The following is a 15,409-nucleotide window of genomic DNA, read 5'->3' as shown; positions in this document are numbered from 1 at the left end:
AAGGATACAAAATGGTGAGGGGGACTGTCGGGGGTCTGTGGAGGGTCTATGGGGGGCTATGGAGGAGCTGTGGGAGCGATATGTGGAATGTCCCACACAAATAACTATATAATATAGGGATATATATATATATATATATATATAGTAGGCTCTTCCCCCTGCGTGCCCTGCATGACAATCACCACAAGACTTCGATGCGTTTTGGACACACACACACACACAAACACACACAAAAGTTACTTTCTATAAATACACATCAACCTACCTACCCACATACTTACATATTAAAGGTAGGTTAAAGGCTTCATACATTTGAAATAACTATAATATTGGAAGTTTCACAGACACACACACATGCATATATATATATATATATATATATATATATATATATATATATTCTTTGTGAAATGTGTTTTAAGTAGTTCTCCAATGCCCACTTAAAATTTTTTTTAGCTCTCACATGGTGGCTCTGGCTGTCATCAATTACGAACCACAGCCACAACAGGCTTCTTAAAATATTCCTTCCCTATCTTAAAAAGCCTTTAAAGGGACTGATGCACTTGCACTCGGTTACCACCCCCCCCCCTAATCTTGCAGATACACTTCTCCCTCCGCCAAAGCTGGAGTCAAGTTGATATAAGAGGGCACTTTTGCGTACAGCGGCAGATGGTCCCAAACCACTGCGGCGCATGGTCACCATCGGCCAGCTGGATCTATCGGCTAACGCTCGGGAACAATCGGACTAGGGACCTTTGAAAATAAACGACCACGATTACTTTACCAGATACGACTTCTTCTCACTCACCTTAGCCTCTTCATTTTTCCTAGCAGAACCTTGCGCATCACACTGGCGGAATTCGCAGCTTCTCAGGATCTCGATACCAAGACCTTTTTCAAGTCGCCAGCAGCTACTCAGGATCTCGACGCCGAGACTCTGTTAAGGTTGCTCTACTTCGGCACACAAGGGGAAGTCTCCAGAGAGCTCCACGCCGCTTCCACCTGAAGTCACCACGGGAAAGGAAGCGTTCGGAAAGGCAGCGAACCCGGCGTTATACTAGGAGACGACAGATTAAGCCAGCCAGATATCCACGCAGCGTGGTGGTTGTTCCACCCACCAACACCCACCTTTGGGAACGCCATCAGAGGAAACATTCCACCCAGGAGATCCTTGGTCCGAACAGGACTTTCACGGCCTCGTCCTTGAGTGCGTGTACTGGTTTAAGGGAAGTTGTTCAAGACTTGGGGGGGCCAAGAGGGAAGAGGAAGTCGAGTCAACCCATACTGCGCCCTCCTTCTGCGCGCCCTCTTTCTGCGCACCCTCCCCACGCTGATATCCCTCGAGGTAGACCTTGATTACTTAGGGTACAGTTACCCAAAATTAAGGGATCCTTGGAGACTCCGCCAAGTGAAACGGAAGCCTTATGCAAGGCCCTTGACGACTTCCCGTAGGACCATAATTTTTTCGTAGCCTGACGCTCCCCATTAATAATCGGCCCTTCTCAGGATCATCAACAAGTTTGACTCACCAGAGGCTACCTTTCTGGCCTAATAAAGCCAGGGAACAGGCAGCCACTAAGGTAGGTTCCACCGATCAACAAGGGGCAACCACCGAGGCAGGCCCCATCCATCAACAGTCTGACCGTCGTCTTCGACTGTTCGTGCACAACGTGTCAACGACTTGAGTGTTAATATTTTGTGATAGTGATTTCTGTAGTTGCAAAGTGCGTTTTAATGTTCAGTTTTCACGGTTACGTAATAACTACATCAATAGTTTAAGAATCTGTTTGTTGTTTTAATTTAGTTAAAATGGGTTTAAGTCCTCCAAAATCAAAATCAAAAAAGAATTGACAAAAATATATACAGAAGTTAAATAAAAAAATTTAAACAAAATGCAATGATAAACGATTAAAAATAAAAATAAAAAGAAAGGCATGAAATAAAAATAAAAAATTAAATAAATAAATATAAAATTATAAGGAAAATGAAATGGAAAACAATATTAAAAATAATTAGAAAATGAAATCAGAAAAGGGAAAAAAATTAAAAAAGATACCAAAAATAAAACGAAACGAAAAAAAATTAAAACGGAAATGACGTAAAAATAAAGGAAATAAAATTTAAAAAAAAAAATGAAAAAAAAAAAAATGATATGAATTAAAGGAAATTTTATCAAACAAAAAATAAAGAAAAGAAAGTAACAAAATAAAAAATGAAAGAAAAAAAAGGAAACGAAATAAAAAAAACATGAAAAAATACAATGAAATGAAAAAAAAATGAAATAAAAAAAGAAATAAAAAATGAAATAAAAAAAAGAAGATAAAAAAAATACTTAAAAAAGGAATGAAATAAAGAACATGAAAAAAAAATTTTTTAAATTAAAAAAAAACAAACCAGGGGGCATAAATGGGCAACAAATAAGAATAATAAAATTAGTTCAGTACTCACGATGGTTCAGCTACGTGAGAACTGTGTTTATGCACGACGTTCTTACGAAGTTCAACGATAGTGAGTACTAAACTAGTTTTTAGAGTGGGGGCGCAAAAAATGCCTAAATTGCAAGCAAATGAAGACCTTGGCATAAGAAAGTTGTACGGTGGCGAGATGGAAATATACAACAGACATGTGTCATTATGTGGCCATGCAGTGGAAGCGAGAACTGCACGCTTTGCCACCATGCGACTTGCTTATGACACCGTCTTTATTTACTTATTATTCATGTATTTTTTGCTCTGTCACTCTGAAAACAAGTAGATTTAATACTTTAGCATTGCCCTTTCAATTTCTAAAAATTTGATTCTATTAAACCATAGTAAGCTTCAGAGAAATGTTCTGAATTTCTGACTCAGTTTTTTCTACCAAAAAAAGATTTTGAGAAAAAATAGCATTATCGGAAAGAGCACATTTAAAACTGTCGATTTGTATTTTTTATTTATTTGCTTAGCTATCTTTCAGCCATCATGAGCGAGTTGAACACAGCGTGCTTGGGCGAAAAAAGTTCTACGCACCCAAGGTGGTCCCTCTCAGTGGACAAGCCCACATGTAAAATAGCGGAAAGAAGGCAACCGCGTGTACTAGGGCTGCAAAATACTTATGCTTATGCACACCCTTCTAGTTGTAAAGAAGCTGAAGCAGAAAAAATAAGGCTTAATTAAAAATAGAAAGCTAAGATACACGTTGGAGAGCCATCCTCACAAATTTTGCGGAATGAGCTTGCTGTAGTATGAGCGGTAGTTCTTGCTCATCTTCCAGAGAGAAAAAATTTCAAAAAAGCTATGCATCCAGAACGGCGAAAAAAATTGCCCCCTAACGCTACCTTGCTAGATAACTTGGAAAAGATCCGAGATATTTACCGAAAAACAACGACTGGTGACAAATTTTTTATTAATGATTCGAGGGACGATAATGATTTCAAAGAAAGTAGAGTGATCATCTTTGCTACTCGGAGTGGTATTAAACTGCTCTCAGCGAGTATCAGCTAGTTTCTAGATGTAACATTCGAGGTATTAGTGAATCACGTGTGTAACATAAAAGCAAGTGATTAAAATCATTCAATGTTAACAGGTGGCACGACATATTTTAACACTCACTTTTACCGCGTTGGAAATGGTTACAAGAAGTTCTGGCAGAGATGAAGAGAAGGCAATTGTATTAAAATTTGTGTACACTCTGTTATCTTTCAAAGAAAGTGAGCAGTATATATATGTTTCTATAGGTTCATCGAGAGATCGTTTCAGCAGCCACTGAGTATGGATCGGAAGCTGCAAACCACAGAAAATCATGTGTGACTTTTAACTTGCAATTATGAATACTGTGAAAGAAACATTTACTGGTGTCGCACTGCTGGGGTAACTTTGTCATCAAAGCCAAAGTTTGTATTGCAGAACTCAAAAGGAAAGACTTCAAGTGCCTTACAACAATTTAAACACTTGAGAAGTACATGATTTCACGTGTATGCTCGCAGCCTTAATGTTCGTCCTGATTAAGGACGTAGAATGCTACTTTGCCCATTTGACAAAAAATGCACCACCAAGTATGAATAACTTTTCTGAGTATTTGGACGAAACTTACGTAAAGGTCATAGCCGAAAAGAAGGAAGCCCGGAATGAGCCGTACAACTGCGCCATAAGAGCATGGAACTAATTCGACTATCACTGGACAAACAAGGACAAACAACATGTTGGAAGGATGGTATAATCGGTTCCATGTCTTGATGGGCAAAAATCATCCCAACCTATACAGCTTTCTCAGAGAAGTATTTAAAGAGCACGGCGACACAGAAGTAGCAGTCATAGAAGTGTCTTTGGAGTGAAGAGTTAAAGATGTGACGAAAAAAAAGTTGATTGAAAATCAGAAGGAAATTTCGACTATTGTATTCTACAAAACATACCGAATTTTATATTATTAACGTGCCATTGGCCAAAACACTGTCATTTCCTACGGGTTACTGAAATAAAGTTCTAAACCAGATATTTTTTGGGAGCTGTTTTGGAGGAGTTTTTCAAAAAAATGGACGTTTGGGCGAATAGATATTTAGGGGATTAGGCCTTTAGGGCAATGGACAATTCAGAGAATAGGTATTTAGAGGATTGGATAGCAATAATGCAGGGTCTGATTTGTATGCTGCCGTGCAAGTTAAGTAAAAGTTTTCAAAAATGTCTGTAAGACCAAAACGTTGATCTTTAAACATAGATCAGAGTACTTTTCTTGCTTTTAAATTTTAAATATTTTTAAAACTTTTTGTGCACGATCATACTCTGAATAGTAAATTTTTTAATCGCCATACTTGCTCAAAATTTCACTTTAGATGGCAGCACTTTTAGCTTCTCCAGAGAACCAATACACTCGTAAGAGAATACATCCTTTCTTAGCAAGAACATTGTCTGCTTTTTACTATATACATACTGGAATTCACTGCTAGTAATCTTACGCTAATCCAAATACGATGCCAACTTTTTCAAGCAGGAGAGCATGAAACTGGATTAAATAAAAAAATCAAAACGGATGTCACTGCCCTTTATACGATTCAAGAATAAAACATATTTTTTTTTTTCAGCAATAAGGTTAACTCTTTCCTCAAAGTTTTCTCTTGTAGCCAACTCTTTGATGATACGGTACGAATCATAGCCTGGCAGACTGTAAAATATTACTGATATAAATTGAAAGTTTTAGGAGCTTATGTTGAAACTTTCTTGAGCAGCACCTTTAAATTTTTCGGTCAGATGACAATAACCTTGTACTTTTTTTTGATTCTTTTTAATGGACCGCTACAAATATGACAAGCTCTACATTGTTGAAACTCACTTTTTTCTGTTTCAGTAAAAATCGTTGGCTCTGGATTCTCATATAGCTGTTGAAGATATTCTTCGATTGCTTTCAGTTCTCAAGTGAACCACTCTGCTGAAGTCCCTAAATAATCATCACCTTTTCAGTAACTCTTGTTGACTGATTGACTGTTATCTAAGCTGTATTTTATCTTAAACGATGGGTTGACAACAAGCTTGTCAAGAGATCAGAGCTCCATGCTCATGGACTACATCGTTGGCATTCGAGGATTTAGGAGGTTTACGGATATTTTTATTTTAAAAGAGGTTTTTATTATTCACTAAGAATTGATACTCAGCCAGACATTCATCATGTTACTTCCCAATCTAAATGTTTGAAGCTTTTATGTAGGGAACGCACTAATAATGTTTGCCTCTAAAAGTTTTTTCGCAGGATCCCTTGGATCTTAACAACTAGATTTTTCTCTAGAGCTCATTTTGTTGTTCAGCATTTTTTGAAAGGCGATAATTTTATTTACATTGAAGGATTGAAATAAATGAATTGGGTGAAAGAAAAGCTGTCAAGGAAGTCACCACTTCAAGTAATAGTTGACTATATTCAAAACAGCACTAACCCTGATATATTTTTGCTGTTAAAAATGCCCCTACTCTAAGAGAATGGCTAATTACCCCAAGGAATATAGTGGATAATGTACTTTACTCTGATTATGATTTGTAAAATAAATAAAAGACAGTGAATTTTAAATTCAAGTTTTTAAGTAGAAAGATTGGAGGAGAAGATAGTACGTGGTTGTTCTATACTCGTAAGAGCAAGATGGGATTCTTACTTCTTTCTTTTTAAGAAACACCTAGAGAAGAATACAAGGGTATAAGAATAAATTTGTATGATTAATAGTTGCCAAAAAAGATATAAAGCACTAGAATTTTTTTTCTAGAGAGCCATTATCATGGCAATGTCCTTCGGATGAAGACAGAATAGAAAACTTATAGTTGAAATGCTGTTTCCATGGTACACCTTGGGAGTTATAAATTTTTTCGTACAATACTATAGGAAAAATTCTTTAAGATCACTGACACAATGTTAAGAAAGTGCATGTATTCGGCTTATTAAGAAAACAACTGTTGAAGAGACTTAAATTAAAGATTATCGATAATACAGATTCGGGAAGTCTTTTAACTAATAAAGTACAACTGGCCACTGTTTGCCTATATCATAATAGGGTGTACACGGCTATCTATTCTCAGCATAACATTAGACTGTACTTAATGTTATTTTTATTTTTCTGAGTCTACGGAATGAGTGTAAACATTTTTCATGTAGTTTTTCTATTTTTTGTACGACATTTAGTGGTCAGTTGGAGAAATTAAATCATTCTGTTGAGCTACGCTTGTTTCTAAGCAGTAAATTAATGGTTGTACCCCAATAAAGAGATGAGAGCATTTGGTTTGGGCTTTTATCAAGCATGCTACTAAAGTAACATGATAAAAAACATAAATAATTTCGTTAAACCACATTATGGATACAACCAATTGCAAAGTTATGTTTAAGTTTTTTAAAGTAATCTTAAAGTTAATTAAATTATCATTTAATTAACTTTAAGACAATGTTTAATGGTGTCAGACATCTCAAAGGTATCTTTATGCTATTTGGTATAACACTTATAGTTGATAAGATATCTTCGGTAGTGCACATGATAGCGGACCTGACTATCATCTTAAAGACCAAGGTTAAATCCGCATAAGTGAAAAAAAATCCTTATTATTTTAAAATTTATCTCAAAAGAGTCAAAATAATGCTCAAACACATTTTGAAACTCATGCTTATTTGAATCCAAATTAACCAATTTGAAAAATACATTTTTAATTGCGTGCTTATTTAAATGCGTAACCATCTTTCAAACATATTTGTATGAGTTTATCTATCTTACAGCTCCCCTTTAGCTCAGTGCGGAGCGTACTTTTCTAAGATCCTCGGGACTGAGGTTTAAACTCAAGTAATGGCAAAAAAATTTTTAATATCTTAAAATTTAATTGAATGGAATAGTAAAAATTTTTAAAACTCGCCGTTATTTAAATCCAAAGAACAATTTATTGAAAAAAAATCATGTTAAAATGCGCACTTACTCAAATGATTTGGATACGGGCACTAATCTGGCAGCCATGAGTACAAGAATTCGATGATCAAACGGTTAGATACGGCAGCCATGAGTACTACCGGTACAGACTATGTACGTAGCCACATGAGATCGAGCACAGGTACAAAAGGGGGGGTCATGGGCCAGAATCCACTCTGTTAACTTATTAATGGCAATTACCGTAAAGGACAAATAGATAATGCCCTTTTCTTATCTATTTGTCATATCTTTTCTAAAATTTATTGATCTGCATTTAAATTTCCTAATGTGTATAACGTAGAAGCTGATACGTCAGTTAATGATTTAGGACGCTTTCTATCCAGTGATGAAAAAAAATTTCTTATCAAATGTAATTTGAGTCGTGGCTTTAATCCGAAGTGGCATATGGAATAGTGATCAAATAAAATAAATGTAAAACTTGCGTAGACTGCCAGCGAAAGTGTCAGTATTAAGCTTTAGTTTTTTAAATAATATACAGATTCAGTTTTCTTAGGACGAGAGTGGCACAGCTAATTTTTATGCTATGGTAAAGCAAGCTTTGAATACTATTAAATTTGTGGCGCCCTTCTGACAAAATTGAAATTACTAAAAAAATAAAAATGAGAAGTTCCATTAATTACAAATGGAATAAGAAATTCAAACTGCACTGATGGTTGATTTATAGTAATTAAAAAAAATGTTTCGTCGAAATAATAAATTATTTTTAAAATAACAGACACTTGTAATATTATATTAAAAATACAAGTAGGTATTGACTAACTGAAAAATTTAGTCTAGATCACTTGTAAACTTTTTTTAACACTTCTAGAAGAAAAGGAGAATTTAATAATCATAATAATCATTTAACCTTCCATTAGTTCACAGGTATATTAAAAAAATTGTTAGTACAGGCAAATGTCAAAGATTCTACAATTGATGTTATTATGTGCTTTGATGTTAAATTAACTCCAAGCATATATCCTATTCACTTATTACAGGCTATTCTAACAGTACGTATAGAAACTGACACAACTCCCTTCAATAAACTTAAAAGTTCTGATTCATCATCAAACCAATCGTTTAGAGAAAAAACAAATAAGGAATAATTGACGACATTGTAAAATTTTTTGCTTGATAAGTTACTCATAAATTATTAGGAAACAATTAATGCTATGCTCTTCCTTTATTTCTTAAAAATAAGCTTATTGAATCAGCGCTACTCAATAAAAAAAATCATCTGTCACTTTTGAAGCCTCACACTAAAATTTTAAGAATTTTTAAAAAGTTAGAAAGATATTTTTGAATATTATTTTACTTACAACCTGAAGCATGTAAAGACCTGTTAAAAAAGTCTGATGACAGTATTGTAAGCAGTGGTTAACTACAAATCAACGATTTTGAAGTCACATGAAGACAAAAAAAGTACTTGACTAATTTTATTACTTCTAAGAGCTTACAAATAAGATCTAAGCGTTATAAAAATAAAAAAAACCTGTACGAAACCAAAATCATTTCTTTATTAATTAGCGAAATTGTGCTTTCGTGTAGGATTATTCGAATAGTTTTGGCAGTTTATTTTAATTGTACTAAGAAATTTTATACTTTGTTGATGGAGTAGCAATTTTCACTTTAAAATGTTTTGCTCAATTAAGAAGTATTAGTCTTCTACTATATCAAAAATTGTCCGAACAATAAGCCTTTTTAAATGTCTTACGTTCCAATGTCCTATTTTTTCAATGACATCTTCATATTTGAATGCAATTCCATTATAACAAATTGATTTCTAATACAATAACTGTTTCTATTTTTTTTTTTACGGAAAATTAGTTATTATTTTATTTTACAATACATTAAGAGTTTTAAGTATAGTTTCACTATTACAATAAATAAAATTATTGGTGGTTTCATTTATAAACTGAAATGAAAATTGAGTCATAATTTTTAATAGTAATTTAATACGAATAACGATATGTTTATAGAGATCATAAAACTAAAAACCTCTTATTACTGCGACAAGTTTTGCAATATGTTATAACCTTTCATCAATTTTATTTAAATAGTACCCTAGCACGACAACAATATACTTGGATTACGTTAAGTAGCCATAGGGTCTTGGTTGTTTCTCTTCGTTCAAGGAATGTATATTCACATCGTATAAGCCTATTTGTGCAAAGTGGTGGAGATATACAGATGTGACTAATGAAAAAAGAGCCAATCAGACTGTGGTACAGAGAGAATGTATAAGCTAGGACTTTTCTCTCTCTTTCTCTCTTTCTCTCTCTCTCTCTCTCTCTTTCTCAGGAGATTACCTTGGCCCATTTAGTGGTAAAAACCGTTGGTGCTCGGTCTGCTTCTAACTATAGTTACCATTGCCTGCAGTTGTTCATACAGTCGTTTGGTACTACCCCAATATATATGCAGAAGGATTATTTTAATAATTCTATAAGAATACCAAAAGAATTTTTTTTTTTCAAGAGTAATCAAAAAAAATACTTTTTAACGTCTTTAAGTAATCGTGAATGTCCACTACATTAAAATTTTTGAGGAATTCTTTTTGTTTAATGAATATAGCGGCCATAGAAAATTTTTTTTTCTAGTGATAAGATCAGTTTGAAAATTCTATAAGAAACGCATTAAATTTAACTTTTTTTAACAACAAGTTAGAAAAAGATTTTTTTACTCATTTTAATAGTATTAAAAACTAAATGTTTAAGGTCCAGTTTGCTAATTATACCACTTTCTATTTAAATAAATTGTTCAACAATCCTGTTAATATTAATAGCCCTTGACTAAAAATGATTACAAATATACGTATGCAGTGACAGGGAATTGAACTTGGATCCTTTAGAGTCGTTGGCTGACACTTAAACGGTTAAGCTAAAACAGACTTAGATAGGTGGTGTAATTTTAATAATTATATACTGAAAGTCAAGTTCAATCGGTTTAATAGAACTCAAGTTTATTTTTGTTAATGAGAACTGCATTTAATTTTATTTGTATGCACATTTTAAATAAAATGAATTTTTTTAATATGTGCCAGTATAGTTTATAAACGAGTTGACTTTAATAGTTCAAAGAGGTATTAAAGTCAATCGAATATTATAGTCAGAAATGGCATGAAACTTACAACAAATGTTATTAAAATTTGAAGTGGGCTTAGTAAAAAATTATCAACTATTGCTTTACTGATAAATTATAGCTATATTTGCAGCTATAGTTACTTACAATAATAGCTATAACTGACTAAAAAGTAGCTATAATAATGTATTTATAATTACTATCTAACATAGATGTTGACAACTATAATGTTTGTGCGACTTTTATACAACAAAATTTAGCTATTAATGTTCGTAATTATAGCTATAAATATAACTATGATTAATAGATAAAATAATAGTTGATAATTTTTGACTGAGGAGATGGTTAATTTTTCATGTAAATTTTTAGGCATGAGATAGTTACCTGAGATCTTAGGTGAGATCTCATCTGATAGTCACAGACAGGAAATATTTGATAAGAGTATTTCTTTATGACTCAATCATTATTTCATTAAAAATACTTTATAATGACGTACATTCATAAAATCAAGACGTTAAAATAGATTATTTTTGCACCCAAATGCAATACATATTTTTTTTTACAAAAATACAATTAAGTGTCAAGTAAGATTCCTTCTATTGCAATTTATGAATATTTTCTCACAGCACAAGAATTTTGTAAGTGATTTTTTCATTAAAAAGTTCAGTATAACTTCCATACTACAGTATTACATAAGATTGCTTAAAGAATACCAAAAGAATACTTCATTCACTTTAATAAGAATTCTTTTAGTCATCTTTTTGAACTATCCAAGGATTTAAAAAGAATCCTCCTATTACGGACATTCACGTACTCTTAAAAAATTCTTTTGCCGTAAAAATCTACGTATTGGAACGTATGCTTCCAATTGACGGCTGGCAATAGAGGATAAGCGGCAGTTCTACCCTATCTGTAATGCTGAATTATAAATTAAGATTGGTAGAGAAAGTGATAAGTGAATAATTATTGAGCACACCTAAAAGTCATTTTTAAAATGAGAGTATAAAATTTTTCCAACTACTTTACTTTTTTTTACGGTATTTAACTCTGTCTAGTTGTTATATTCTAAGTAGAGATAATTGTATGTAACACCTGATACTATTGCGAAACGCACATCCTGTTTTATATACACTGCATTTAGCTATTACTTACGTCGTTGCTATTCTATAAAGCCTTTGACTTGTGGTATCGGATGTAAGCACTTCTAATATTTTTAGCGTGAATAAGGGTAATAGTAGTAGGATGCACTCTTAGTAGTATTAAAATTTGCATCTTATTTTTTTCAATCATCACTTTACGTTTAGTTTAATTCCCTGCGATTAGTGTAATGGTTGCGAGCTTAGTACACGAATTTTAGTATTGGGGAGTCTGTCCGATTGGAAATTTAATTTAGTGGAAGGTCAAGTTTTGACTTGGCTGCGTTGGAGCCAACATTAGCCTAAGCTGGGCTCTGATATGGAGCGCTGGTCAAGACGCGACTGAGCTTGACCACTGCCATGCCACAGCCGAATTTTGTCTACACTATATTCAGTCAATAAATTATGTATGTTATCGTACGAATAAGCAATTAGTGAAACTCAAGGTAATTTTATTAACTGTTGATTGATATGTCATTTATTTTTCGTAAAATGTTATTGAATTAATAATTATATAATCTAAAATAATGAAATGGTAAAAATTTTTTACAACGCCTTAAAAGCCTTCGTCTTTAATATACACTACTGCGAATGTTGTGAAGACATCTAAAAATGATGATTTATAATTTATAATCAATGTTCCAAAACATAACTCAACTACATAATGTTAATAAACCGATTAAACTTAACTATTCTTAACAAAAAGCTATAAATATTTTTACTCACGATAATACCTAATGAAATTACCTTTATAAAGTTGTATAAACCAACATTTAAGAATTCCATACAAAAATACACTAACATTGAGGCTGTAAAATGCTTTTCCTTACAATAAGCCCCGATTAGAAATTTATTTCAAAAGGAGGTCAAGCCTTGACTTGGCTGCGCTGGAGCCAATATTGGCCCAATCTAAGCTATAAAACGGAGAGCTAGTCAAGGAGCGACTTGGCTATGGCGTGGCCAGAATTGGCTTGACCAGTGCCAAGCCACGGCCAGCTTTCGTCTGCACTATACTCAGTCAATAAATGATGTATGTTATCGTACAAGTAAACAGATAGTGAAATTGAAAGTAATTTTGTTAAATGTTAATTTATATGTCACTTATTTTTTATAAAATATTATTTAGTTGTCAATTATATAATTTGAAATAACAAAATAGTAAAACTTGGGCAATTCCAGTTGAAAACTTTTCGTATTTTAAAGTGGTTATTATAAAAATGAAGTGTCTGATGAAATCGAAAAAGTTAGATTAAACAAAAATATAATAACACTGGGCTGTAAAGAACTTTCCCTTGAAATATATACATCTATATGTATTGTATACAATATATTACATGTATACATATTACATATGATGAGCAGACGAAATCTGTCAGTGGCTTGGCACTGGTCAAACTTATTCTGGCCACGCCAGAGTCAAGTCACACCTTGACCAGACCACCTTTTCAGGCTCACTTGCGGCCAATGTTGGTGGCTTAACTTGACCCAAGCGATCTGGCGTAGTCGCTCGATTTTTTTTCCAATCGGGTACCTTTTGGAATTACTTTAGCATGGCTGTGCTAAATTATTAGCTAGTTTAGTATCCTAGTGTAAGTGGGCATTCCTACGGAGTTTATTTTATTGTTTACGTTATTTAGTCAACTATTTCATTTAACTATTTATTTTGTATAGATTTACTAGGACCTTATTAGTATAATAACGTATTACTGTGTGTGGATCTCTATTCGTTGATATTGGCTGTCTTGTGTTCTAGATGTTTGCGAAAGGTAAGTAGTGGTAGGACCTGTGATACATGCAATTGATCTTATCACAAATCGTGCTTCTTTAAAATACCCCTAAACAAGGGAACTGACACTTGTTGTGCTTGTCGGAGTTGGCGCATCGTGCCAAGTGTGCATCCTCGGATGCCTTATCGCAGCCTCAGGTTGATTTCCGCTCTCATAAATTTAACGCCACCCGAAGAGTTGTGGTACCATCAGTTCATCATCGAAGTATTTCAAATTTAGATTTGGAGATGGGTTTGAGTAAGGCCAATATTCTTGTGGGTTTAAATGACGGGGATACTCTGAACGTATTTGATTCTGGGACTAGATTGGAAGTATTGCAGGGTAGCGTATGTGGTGATCTACCTAATGGCTGGGAGTCTTTTACACCCTTGGAACAGTTTGTTGCTCTTTTTTAAGAAGATAAAAAGCTCTAGTCATGCAGTCCAAGAGTCTATTAAGCATGTTAGGCGTTGTTTAGACAACCACGATCGCCGTATTTTGAAGTTGGGGGCGTCAAATGCTGCAATGATAACTAGACTCGATTGCCCGGATAGTGTAAGGGAGTATTTAGATAATTTTTCCGATGAGTTGAGGATAAACGAACTTGCCTTTTAATAAAAGGTATGACCTGTCTGAGATTGCAAACAGAATTATGATGGTTTTGAGCTTGCAGGCTTTCATATCTGATATTATTGAGGTTTGTCCGTTAGTAGATAAGCGTGTGGTGGAGGCAGGGTATAGTGGTGAGGATAGGTTTGGAAACAATGTAATGAAGTTCTATCCAATGTTCTCTTCTGTTACCTACTAGCTTTTTTTTAAAACTGAAACTTAAGCTTAGAATCTCAATAACAAAAATTTTTGGGCAAAAGGAAAGTATGTCTATGTAAAACGGGATAATCAGTCAACGTGACACTGCGTCACCTCAGAAGATGCTTTACAGTAACTCAAAGGATTTTATTCGTACTGTACAATTAAATGCTAGTTTCTCACGCGATCACATGCCGGAGGTGCGAATCTTCTTAGAACAAAATAATATTAATATATTGTCAACCTTAGAGTCATGGCTATCACCATACCACTGTTCATCGCTTTTGAAGCTGCCTGGTTACGTTTTTATGTGGAATGACAGGAGCCTCAGGGGAAGTAAAGGGAGGCATGAGTGCATGCAAGGTAAAGGAAGATCATGCGTATGAATCAAACTGAGAATATATTGTTAGATTTGCGTTCCAAACGGGGGCGCCGCATGCTCTTTGCATACGTGTACAGGCGTCTAAAGAGTGATATGGACATTGATTTCTTTAGCGTGATTCAGGCTAGCTTGAAACGTTTCTCAGATATCGTGATAGCGGGTGGCCTGAACTCTGATATGCTGGGGGATTATCATTATGCGCATCACCTACAACGGTTGATGCTTAAAAATTCAATGTATCTTGTACTTACAGGTGCAACGGACCATTGTCCACCAACTTAAACCTGGATCGATGTAATAATGACTAAATTAAGGGAGGTGGTACGATCTGTAGTGTCATCTGACGCTTCACACATTTTCGTGTTGAGGTTGTCCATAGTTGATGTAGGCAACTGTGGATGTGTTGATTGGACACTTTCAGAAGGTATTGAAGTCGTCTTTGGACATCCATACGCCACACGTAGAAGGGAAGCTGCATCGTAGGACTGTGCCATGGTTTACTGAAAATCTGCATAAGCGCTGTAAGGCACGTGATCATCTGTATCGGGTTGCACGACGCACGAGTAATGCTGGCTGTCTTCTGCGGTATCAGAGTTGGAGATCAGCCCTGAAGGGAACACGAGAGTGGAAAGAGACGTATAACTGAGTAATACTTTGGAGGGTGCATGTGAGGCTTCTTAGCATTGGAGTATTCTCCGTGGATTTAGAATAGTTGGGAGCTCACCACGGTCACAATTGCACTTTGCTTTACCTGTGGCACTAGACGAGTATTTCTGAGCGATGTCTTGTGCCCATTTACCATGCACCGTATGGGAGCTGGAGAGAAAAAATAGGTTCGATT

At 34.5% G+C, this 15,409-nt stretch overlaps 1 protein-coding gene across 3 annotated transcripts in view; it reads right to left on the bottom strand.

The window, feature by feature from the left end:
• Window positions 1–15,409, bottom strand: part of LOC106641650 (chymotrypsin-2-like) — a 302,182-nt gene that overhangs the window by 225,714 nt on the left and 61,059 nt on the right. The window lies entirely within an intron of this gene.

The sequence above is a fragment of the Copidosoma floridanum genome, unplaced genomic scaffold (genome assembly GCF_036245765.1).
Source record: "Copidosoma floridanum isolate Cflo_tuat_1 unplaced genomic scaffold, Cflo_Japanese_pri ptg000020l, whole genome shotgun sequence".
Classification (NCBI taxonomy): domain Eukaryota; kingdom Metazoa; phylum Arthropoda; class Insecta; order Hymenoptera; family Encyrtidae; genus Copidosoma; species Copidosoma floridanum.
This window is presented reverse-complemented; position numbering and strand designations above follow the sequence as displayed.